Genomic DNA, 11,837 nt, shown 5'->3' with positions numbered 1-11,837 from the left:
GGCTGGCTTCAAACCTGTGCGATCCTCCTGTCTCAGCCTCCCAAGCGCGGGGATTACAAGCGTGCGCCACCACGCCCGGCTTACCAACTCAATTTCTAATGCCACCCCCCACTACACACACACACACACACACACACACACACACTCACACTCATGTTACCTCACTAGCATGTGACAGATGAAATGCCACCCTGGTGGTTGAATGCTTTACTTCCTGCAAACTGTGTTCTAAGATATAGTTTCAGTTCACTACAAAGTCATTCACTACAAAATACCAGGTGTCTATTATGCACTAAGCCTGAGAATACAAAGAATGATAAGATAAAATCACTGATAGACAAATCAACAATCGCGCAAGGTGAAAAGGTTTCTCCTAGAGACTAGTACAAGGTGCTAAGGAAGGAGGAAGGACACATGTTCTGTCTGTCAGGGCTGAAGACACAACAAACTGAAGACTCCTGAGCTTTCGAGAGGATGTGTAGAGGGAGACGGCCTGGGAGCGGGACAGGAGTTCCAGTTTCGTCTAGGCAAGGAGCTGCAGAAATCAGAGACAAGACCCTGTCGGATCAATGCAGATGACGTATTTGGGCTTAAAAATGTTGGCTTTGGGTGCCTGTGGGTGCACACGGCGATGAGAGCTAAAGCAAGGGACTGAATAAAGTTGTCTAAAAGAGGTATTGAAGAATGGGAAGACTGAGCCCAGGGGATACTGACAAGAAAACTAAACAAACAAACAAAAAAAAAAAGAAAAAGAAAAAGAAAAAGGGAAATAAAAAAAAGGGGGGGAGGGAGGGGAGAAGAAAGGGAGGGAAAACAGTGTCAAGAAAATGACCATGACGTGGAGAGCAGGAAATTTCTAAAGGATGGGATGACTGATCAACCGTGATCACTTAGCTCCTGCAAGCAGGCCCTGGGTTTGGCAAAGGTGGACACACTGCAGGCAGATCATGGCCTCCCGCCTCTCCCACTGGCCACTGCACTCTGCAGCCCCAGGCTCCATGGCTACTACTGACTTCCCTTATCAGTACAATTCCCTCATCAGTACAATTCTGCTTCCTTCATTAATGACTGAACCGCAAGGCGTAGGAGCTGAGGGGGCCTTACTTGTACCAAATTTCCCCTTCGGTGCCCCTTGTTTCTGTGGAGGCGGCTGGTGCCCTGCAGTGGGAGGACGTGGAGCCAGAAATGCCTGGATGCTCTTCTTTGCTAGCCTGTGCCTTGAGCAGTGACTTACTGTGTCTGTGCCTCTGCTCTCTCACCTGTTCAGTGGGCCTAATGAGCACAGCAACCTTAATGGGCTGTTGTTGCAAAGATGAAGGATGCGGATGAGGCCCTTAGGAAAGCCCCAGCTCAGGACCCAGGACAGAGCAAGGGTGCGAGGAGAAGGGGGCTTATCAGAGTGGCCCTGGGCACCTTATGTCCTACAGACCCCAGGAAGTCTTTGCTGCTGACCTAAGTCCAAATTAGATTATTCCTGCTGAGTCAGGCACTGGGCCCTTGCTGGGAACCAGGAAGCAAGGGTGTCCTGCGCCACTTCAGCTTTGGCAGGTGGTCCCCTCTGCACCCACTTTATCTTGGGTCCACATGTGAGCAAGCTTTCTGAGGGGCCTCGCCTTCCCAGTGCAGTTCCCATCGCCCACTCCCAGACCTGGTGGGCTTCTTCATGATGGGGAGGGGGAGCAGGGATGCTGATGAGAGTGGGCAGGGGCGGCAGGATTGGGGTGCGTGGTAAGATGGATAAAGGGAGAGGTCATTGCACTTTCTGATGGGGGATACTCAGAATCAGCAGCGTGCTGCGATCTGCCTCCAGCTCAGCCGAGGCCACCTCCACAACCCCAAGCCCGCTGGGTCGGCGGCGCAGGGGGCAGGGACCGGAGGCGGGACGCGGGTGGGGGTGGAAGTTGGGAAGCAGCCACGTCCCCAGCCGCGCCGCCTTCAAAGGGCTCCCGCGTCCGCAGTGCAGTTCCCTAGGACCCAGGGAGGAAAGCGGACACCCTCCCGCGGGGGCTCACCTGGGTCTCCTCGGGCCGCGTCCCGCCGAGCTCCTCCCCGCGCCCCCGGCCCGCACCTTGGCGCTCGCGGAGCTCCCGCGTCTCCCTCCTTCTTCTCCTTCCTTCTCTCGCTCCGCCCCTCACCCCGCGGCTTATCACGACGAGCTCAAGTCGCAGCGTCAAGAGCATCCCCGCCCCCACTTGGCCTCCTTTCTCCGTGGGTGGCAATGTAGAGAGGCGGGACCCCAGCTCTCGGCGGAACCCCTCATTTCTCCCAAGCCTTGGCCCGCACCTGGACGATTCCACCCCCTGCGTGTCTGTCTGTCGCTTCTACCCTTCCTTTCCTTGTCTGGTTCTTTCTTTTTAGTGCTGGGGATTGAACCCAGAGGCACTCTACCTTTGAGCTAGATTCCCCTAGATTGAGCTAGGTCTGCTGTCTATTTGTTTATGGTATTTGGGATGGAACCCAGGGACAGTCTATCTCCGGGCTACACCCCCAGCACTACTGTATTTTGGGGGGGGGAGGGTACTGGGGATGGAACCCGAGGGCATTCTACCAATGAACTACACCCCAGCCCTATTTTTTTCTTTATTTTTCTTTTCTTTTCTTTTATTGTGGTACTGGAACCCAGGGGCTTTCTAACTCTGAGCTACACTCCCAGACCTATTTTATATTTTATTTGGAAGCTGAGAGCCTCACTAAGCAGCTGAGGCTGGTTTCAAACCTGTGCGATCCTCCTGTCTCAGCCTCCCAAGTGCTAGAATTATTACAAGCGTGTGCCACCATTGCCCGGCTTTTATTCTTTATTATGAAACAGAGTCTCACTGAGTTGCAAAGGGCCTCACTAAGTAGCTGAGGCTGTCTGAGAACTGTGATCCTCTGGTCTCAGCCTCCCAAATGCTGGGATTACAAACGTGTGCCACCACGCCAGGCTTTGTATCTTTTTTTTTTTTTTTTTTGGAAACAAGGTCTTGCTAAGTTGCAAAGGGCCTGGCTAAGTTGCTGAGGCCTGTTTCAAACCTGCCATCCTCCTGTCTCAGCCTTCATGTCTTTAAGAGGACTCTGTCCTGGCCACAACAGCGACCCCATTTTTCCAGTAGCGTCGTGGGCCACGGTTTACATCCACGTATCTGTGAGCCTTTCACAGCCCTCAGGGGTGAGCGCGCTTGGTGTCATTTTGCAGACTGCTCCACCAGGCTGTGCAAGGCCATCCAGGAAGTCTGGAGTCCACGCCAGGCCAGCTGGGCTCCCTAGCCTCCTCTCCTAGGACACTGTCCCTCATCTGTCTCTTGCCACTCCCAGGCTGGGGACCGTGGGGGAAGCCGCTGTCCTTGGGTGCCTTTCCTTCTTTGGCTGGAACTTCGCTGGCCTGAGTGCCTGGGACTGGTGGAGTACACTGAGCTGGAGAGACAGAGGCTGGGAGGCACAGCTGCCGTCCTCATCATTTCCTACTTTTTCCTATGGACCTAATTGGTGTCTGTGTCTCCAGCCTCAGGTCAGGCCCAAAGCCTCCCCCTTCTCATGGCTCCCCTGGGCTCCTCATGTTCATTCAGCATTTTTTTTCCACCAGTGGCCTGGCTCCTCTCTTCATCAGGCCGGTCACGGGCTTTTCCCACTCGTGCTTCTAGATTGTTCTTCAGGAAGGCCTTTCTTGACCCCCAGCCCTACCGAAAGCAGGCCTCCTTGTTCTCTTTCATAGCTGGGGATGTTATTGTTTTGTAGCCAGCCACTTTTCACAGTTGTGATTATATTATTATTATTATTATTATTATTATTATTTATTATTATTATTATTATTATTATTATTATTATTTGGTGGTACTGGGGTTCCTGGAAACCCTTCTACCTCTGGGCTACACTCCCAGACCTATTTTATATTTTTATTTGGAAACAATTTCTCCTAAACCAACGTGGCTGGTTTCGAACCTGCACAATCCTCCTGTCTCTGCCTCCCAAGCGCGGGGATCACAAGTGCGCACCACCACGCCCGGCTGCTTATACCTTTATTAATGCGTATGCGTGTGTAAAGCCTGCCCCTTCTTTCGAAGTAATGTTTGTGAAGTGCAGAGCAAGATGGTGTCTCTTTTGTTCACCATGTATCCTGAGCATCTCAGATACAGGAAGAGCTGAATAAACGCATGTTGAATGAGCAAATGAATATATGAACTTGGGCTGAGCTTTCTTTCTGCAGTACTGGGGATGGAATCCAGGGGCATTCTACCTCTGAGCTATACTGTCAGCCCTATTTTTAATTCTTTATTTTGAAACAGGGTCTCGCTGAGTTGCAGAGGGCCTCACTAAATAGCTGAGGTTGGCCGCGAACTATGATCCTTTGGTCTCAGCCTCCCAAATGCTGGGGTGGTAAGTGTGCGCCACCAGGCCTGGCTTGTGTTTTATTTTCTTTTCATCCCTTTTTCCTTTCAAATCAGAGGGGATATAGTTCTGCTAATTTTACATTGTGTTACCAGAAGTCAGAAATATGTCTCTGCCATTTTGTGGTCTGAAGAGATCAGCTTTCTAATTGGGTTTCGTGATGGAGCTGAGCAGCCCTCATTACAATGAAGTCTAACAGAGACTCTGAGCGGCATTGGTCTTTCCATCATCCGGTCCAGTCCAAGCCCCACCCCCATGTCTACTTTCTCCTGGAGAGTTCCAGTACCTTCAATAACTAGAAGATACCATAAATACTGTGCAGGAGTTATGAGTCCCTCATCTGAGATTTGTTGGGCAGACCTGATGCGTCCATGTATTGTTCAAGGCACATTCAGAGATAAAAAAGAAAAGACATGGGTCCTTTCCGCAAAGGTTTGTCACTTAACATAAAATCAAAATAAAACAGCACAGACTTGGCCCTAGAAACCTGTAACACTGAATGAAGCCTTTGCTAAAGCTTACAGGGCCTTACAGCTTCACATCCTTACGGGGGCTTGGGTTCATGACCGCAAAGTCGATTATCACCAGCCAACGCTATGCAAACGTGACCAGCTTAAAAAGTGCCAAACTGTTCATGGCAGGCTCCAGCTTGAACGCTTTTCTTCGCCCTGCACTGTCCTCAGGCGGTGTCCAAACTCATTAGTGGGGCTCTGCGTGATTCAGCTCTGGCCACCTCTTCAACACATCTATCTTGGGCCCTCCCAGGGGCCCTATCGAGTAACTAATGTTCTCTCCTCTAATGCCTTTGCATGGATTGTAACTCAGTCTGAACCATGGTTCCTCTGCTTCTCCACCCCTCTGTCACTCATTCTCATTCCCTCACTCTCTCTTTTAAAGATTTTTATTGCTGGGCGTGGTGGGGCACACTTGCAATTCCAGCACTTGGGAGGCTGGGACAGGAGGATTGCACAGGTTCGAAGCCAGCCTCAGCTACTTAGTGAGGCTCTCAGCAACTTAATGAGACCCTGTTTCCAAATAAAGTATAAAAATAGGTCTGGGAGTATAGCCCGGTGATAAAAAAAACCCCTGGGTTTAAAGATTTTTATTGGTGTATTACACATCCTACTGAGGTTCAAAGGGATACCAACCTCGTGCACACAGCCCTTGGTGTGTTTCTTTCTGGATCCCACGCTGATCCCCGCTTCCTCCCTGCACATGTGAGTGAAATTGGTGGCAAGGCCTTCGTAGAGGGCACAGCATTATTTGAGCAGTTTCCTTCATCAGTTTTCCTTTTCTTCCTTTTACTTCTCTTCTCCAGCCCCCTGTCACTCCTCCACTGCTCTTTCTCATTTATCTGAAGTCCCTCTTGTTTCCTATTTTCTCTCTAGCTTCTACATAGAAAAACAGAAAATTGAACTCTCTGGGACGAGCCGATCTCACTTAGCGTAATGTTCTCAAGTCCCATCATCTTCGTTTTCCTACAAGTGACATAATTTTGTTCTTCGTTATGGCTAAGTAAAACTCCACTCTGTGTATATACCATTTTTGCTACCCACTCCTCTGTGAGGGACGACCTAAGTTCGTTCCATAATTTGGCTGCTGTGAAGTGTGCTGCTCTAAGCATGAATGTGCATTAACTTTCTTCTTTTTTAATTTGAAAGATAACTTGCTTCCTCTTTACTTTCATTCCTGTCTTTTTTTTCTTTAATTTAATTTAATTTTTTTGGAGGGGGGAATCCCAGGTCACTTTATAGTGAGCTATATCCCAGCCCTTTCATTTTGAGACAGGGTCTTGCTAAATTGCTGAGGTTGGCCTCAAACCTGAAATCCTCCTGCCTGAGGCTCCCAAGTACAGGGATTACAGGCATATGCCACCGGGTCCAACTTTCTTCCTTTCTTAACAAAATAGTTGCAAGGCCTTTTAAACAACCCTAAAAATACATACGATTATCCCAACTTTAACAGTGAGTAAAGTGGGATATAGCCAGGTACCATGGCACATGCCTGTAATCCCAGTGCTTGGTAGGCTGAGACAGGAGGGTTGAAAGTACAAGGCCGGCTCCAGTAGCTTAATGAGATCTTAGCTCAAAATTAAAAGGGATGGGAATATAGTTCCATGGTAGAGCAACCCCGGGTTTAGTTCCCCCACAAGAAAAAATACAAAAAAGTTAAGCACCATAGCTAAGGTCATAGCTGGGGAGTGGCCGGGGCAGGATCAGACCAAAGTGTCCTGGCTCCTTAGCTCCTGCTCGTAATCTCTGTAGTGTGCTGTGTCCAGCGGCCTCACTGGGCAGAGGAGACACTTGGACTGACCCATGTCAAGACACAGGTATGGACGCCTGGGCAGCAGGTCCACGCAGCTTGGGAAGGCGGGGTTCAGTGCTGTGTGGCTGGCTGAACAGCAGCCCCCGTGGGGGAAGGAAGAGATGGATTAATTCAACAGGCCGGAGGGCATCCGTGGCTCATCCTGGCCACCTCCTGGCTGTACTGTAAAGGCTGCCCTCCTGTCGGGGTGGTTTCAGGGCGTGTGGGGAGGGGCGTCTTGGACACCCACAGAGTGGCGGGAGCAGCCTGGTCCTCCTGCCATCTTTTCCTTTCCTAGTTCTCCACTGCCATCTGGCCAGCTCTACCAGAAGCTCCGTGAGTCACAGGATCTCGTGAGTCACTCATTCCCCCCGAGGAATAAACAAAAGAGCAGAGCTGTGGGGTTTGGATGGGGAGCGGTCCGCTCCCCCATGACCTGGCCGGCTCTAGGGTGGGGCGCGCGGCCAGCACTCAGCCTCAGAGCCGTCAACCCAGAGCTCTGGCCGGCGGCGTTGCATCTGGATTTGATGTTGCGACTCGGCAAGAGGCACGGCAGGCCCCAAAGATCACCATTTTGGCCCAGAGAGGAAAGTCTAAAATATGGAAATGAGGGCTCATTGATTTGTTGGTGGCTCTCGTCTCCCTCGGGACAGGCTTCTCCTTTATTTCACTCACAAATGCTGGAAATACAGATCCTGCAAGTGAATTTACTGTTTTAATTTTCCAGAACTGCGTTCCATAGCCTGGGACATGCGAGCCTTTGAATGCAAAGCCCAGAATGTCAGACTGCTCCGGCTCAGGCGGGAGGCTGCGCGGTCGGGAAGATGCTCACGATATCTCGCCGCAGACGTCTTTTCTTTAACCTTCTCCCAAGGGAGCATTGTCATCTTTGTGTCTCCATGCCTGTCCCCAGCCTCTCCCCAGAGCAGCTTCTCCCACTAGTGAGACTGAGGGTGAGAACAAGCAGTTTGATTTTTCTGGTGACAATTTCTCACAGAAGGTGTAAACACAAGCCACAGATCTAGCTCCTTGTAGGGCAAAATTCCATTTTAGAAGACAGGCTGATTAAGTCAAAATCCTATTTGATTGAACGTTGGGGGAAGACTTGCTTTTATTATTATTATTTTTTAAAATGTGTTTATTGTTTTAAATTTGTTTTTCGGTGGTACTGGAGATTGAAACCAGAAGCATTCTACCCAGCCCTATTTTATTTATTTTGAAACAGGGTCTCACTAAGTTGTTTAGGGTCTTGCTGCTGCTGAAGCTGGTCTTAAACCTGCAGTCCTCCTGTCTCAGCCTCCCAAGCCCTGGGATTACAGGCAGGAACACTTGCTTTTAGGGAAGAAATTTTTTTAGAATCTTTGTGTTACCCCAGCCAGCCCTCTTTTTCTGATCCACTTTCCTTAGCATTAGGGAAACACGTGTTGGGATCCCAGCAGCCCACATGGGGGGGTCCTGGGTCCCCCCGGCTGTGACTGCTCCAGGTAGATCAATACCAAATTCCCACTCCCAGGCACCTTCACACTCCCCAGACACTTACACTGTGCTGAGACAAGCGTCTACTCTGCAGGTCCCATTGAAAGAACCCACAGAGCCTGGGGATTTAAGACCTGGGCTCAGGAGTCAGACCGCCTGGGGTCCATTTAAGGCCCCCTCTATGCCTCTGTGAATACTTGACCAGAACAGTGTTTACACCCCTCTCTCCAGGGAAAGCCCCTTGCTCCTGAGCTCCTGGGCCAGGGGCCTCCTGTGTGCTGTGCTTTGGGGTCTCTTTATTGGCCTCTGTTCTAGAATATGGGAACCTGGAGCAGGCAGAGATCCTCCTTCTTATCCGTCTCACCATCATGTCTGTGCCGGAAGCCACACGGAGGTGTTAGATTAGGTTCTGTGCTCTTTCCACAGCCTGAATGAATGGATGTTAGGTGTTCCCACTTCCCCATTCCAGGTAAGTCAGCAGGGTGTTCTTACTTCTAGGGATAAAGAGTTCAAAAATGAAGCATGAATGGCGTCTGGAATATTACCCCATGTAGTTCTGTTGAGAAAAAAGCCCCAGCTGGGAGGGGGAGAAGGCACCCACCTGGAGGGAGGGATGGGAAAGCTTTCCCAAAGGCTGGGAAGAGGCAGAGGTGTGCAGGTCCTGGGTGGTGAAGGGCCAGCCCTTCACCCCTCCCACAGCTGGTCTGTGGCAGGAGCCCTGGGCAGGAAGCTGCCTGACGCCCCAGGAAGCAATTTCCCCGCGCCTTTAACCTCTGGCCTCTGAAAGATCTGGGGCTGGGGGCACAGCTTTCAAAGGCCCATACGGATTTTGACAACATTTTAACAGAGCCAGGTGTGATGCTGTATACCTGTAATCCCAGTACTTGGGAGGTTGAAACAGGAGGATTGCAGTTTCAAGGACAGCCTTAGTAATTTAGTGAGACTCTGTTTCAAAATAAAAAATAAAAATAGGGCTGGGGGTGTGTGGCTCAGTGGTAGAATGACCTTTGGTCTAATCCCTAGTACCATAATTAAAAAATTAAAAAATTTAAAAAAAGAAAAAGAAAAGGAAAAAAATTTCAACAGTGATCAGAAGGGATAGAGGGCCTTCTAGAATGTTCTAGACTGTTCCAAGGTCCCAAAACCTCTTACCTAACCCTAGAGAGAAGGGCTATCCTCTCCTCACTGCCCTCACCAAATGCTTAAGATTGGATTTCCTGCGTGCATCGGGGCCTGAACAAACAGTTAAGTTGGGCCTTCCTCAGACAGTAACAAAGTAAACAAAACAAAACAAAAAACCCAGCTAGAGCATGCCCAAGGTCCACAAAGGCATACAATGGCAGGTAGGTAGAATGCTTGTGAGTAAAGGAATGCTAAAACGACCTTGGAATTGATCCAGTCCATTTCAATAATGCCATAGAAACATTTTTTGTTTATCTGCCTGAACAAAGTCTCCCCGGGGCTATTTCCTGAGCATTTAAAGCACATTCAGATGAGTTGTCTTGGAACAAAGACTCAGAAGAGTTGCGTGGACTGCAAGTGAGCAGCTGCAAGTTGAATCTATGACTCACCCGTCTTACCGCGTCAGTCGCTGGAGTAACCGAGCCTTGTCGCTTTACCCTTTGACTATGGTTAGATTAGCGTCTCCAGTCTGAGTTGTATCTGAGAGCCCCACCCAAGGCGATAAAGCCTGAATTCAGAACGCGGCGAGCCTGCTTTGCATGTTGGTGTCCGTGTCACGAACCTGCCTGTATCTTGGGTTCCTAATCCTTGCTTGCAATGAAAGTTATTCAGGCTGTTGATATATATTTTTTCTAATTACTTGTGGCTATTCGTACAAGGATCATGCAAACGAATGAAATCTAGAGGTGACTAAGACCAATGGTTCTTTTAATCATTTGTTTCTTCTCATCTTCCATTTTAGTCCACAGAGACCTTCTTGTGAGGTGGGGGGTCACTAGGCTGCCCATTCTGCCTCAGCATTCCGATTGGCTGGGGTAACCGTGCACACCACTGCCCCTGGTTTCTCAGAGACTCCCTAAACCTAAGATTTGCTTTATCACCCCCTCCCAGCTTGCCAAGAGTTTATCCTTGGTTTCTTTCAGTGATCTTTTACCCAGGTGATTTTTTTTTCTCTCTTTTTTTCCCCTAACTGGTACATTGTAGTCATACATCTTAATGGGATGAAAGACTTGTGGAGACACAGGCGCACACATCACCAATTAGCCATTACCCAATCCCCACCCCATTCCCTCCCCATCCCTCCTACCCATGCTTGGCTGAGTGATTGACTTTGATAGTTTAAGTACATCATGTGCTTTAGAGAGTTTCCTCTTCTCCTCTCCCATCCCCTCAGTTAGGTCGCCTTATTTGATCCTCTATAGGATCTCCTTCTTCATCCAGAGTTCCACCTGTTACCCATTTCTCTCCAGCTTTCATATATTAGGGAAGGCAACCGATTTTTAATTTTTTGTGACTGACTAATCTCACTTAGCATAAGCAAAACTACCCTGAGATTTTTTTCTCTTAATAGACTCTACTTTTTAGAGAAGTTTTAGGTACACAGAAAAATCGAGTAGAAGGTTCCCATATACCCCCTGTCCCAACACACGCACAGCCTGGCCCATTATTAACATCCCCATGAGAGTGGTACACTTGTAAAATAGATGAACCCACACTGACACATCACGGTCACTCAGAGGCAACAGTTTGCATTAGAATTTGTTCTTGCTGTTGTACCGTCTTTGGGTTTGTACCCGTGTGTAATGACAGGTATCCACCTTTATAGAACCATGCAGAAGAGTTTCACTGCCCCGAAAATCCTCTGTGTTCTTTCTGTTCATGCTCCCTCCCTTTGGCAACCACTGACCTCTTTTACTGTGGCCATGCCTTTTCCAGAACATCATAGTTGCAACCTTATAGTGTTTGCAACCCTTTCAGAGTGGCTTTTTTCACCTAGTAATGTGCTTTTCAGTTCTCTCCATGGCATTTTGTGGCTTGGCAACTCTTCTGTTGTGTGCAGAGGCTGAATAATATTTCCTTGTCTGAGCTGGGTGTGGTGGTACACGCTTGTAATCCCAGCATTTGGGAGGCTGAGACCGGAGGATCGCGGTTCGCTGATAGCCTCAGCTACTTAGTGTGGCCCTCTGCAACTTAGTGAGACCCTATTTTATTTTAATTTTTTTGGGGGGTGGTACTGGGGGTGGAACCCAGAAGCTTTCTACCTCCCGGCTATACTCCCAGACCTTTTTTATATTTTATTTGGAAACAGGGTCTCACTAAGTAGCTGAGAGCCTCACTAAGTAGCTGAGGCTGGCTTCGAACCCGTGCGATCCTCCTGTCTCAGCCTCCCAAGCGTGGGGATTACAAGCGTGCGCCACCACGCCCGGCAGTGAGACCCTATTTTAAAATAAAGAATAAAAATAGGGCAGGGGGTGTAGCTCAGAAGTTGAATGCCCCTGAGTTCCATCCCCAGACCCCCTCCCAAATATTCCCTTGTCTGGATATGCCACAGTTTATTTACCCATCCGCCTACTGAAGAACATCTTGGTTATCTCTACTTTTTGGCAGTTGTGAGTAAAGCTGCCATAAACATTCTCTGTTTTTTGTCTGGAAATAAGATTTTGATTTCTCTGGGTAAAGACCAAGGGGTAGGGTGGCTGCGCTGTACAGTAAGTCTATGCTTAGTTTCA

This window comes from Muscardinus avellanarius (genome assembly GCF_963383645.1).
Source record: "Muscardinus avellanarius genome assembly, chromosome: 6".
In the NCBI taxonomy this organism is placed as follows: Eukaryota; Metazoa; Chordata; class Mammalia; order Rodentia; family Gliridae; genus Muscardinus; species Muscardinus avellanarius.
This window is presented reverse-complemented; position numbering follows the sequence as displayed.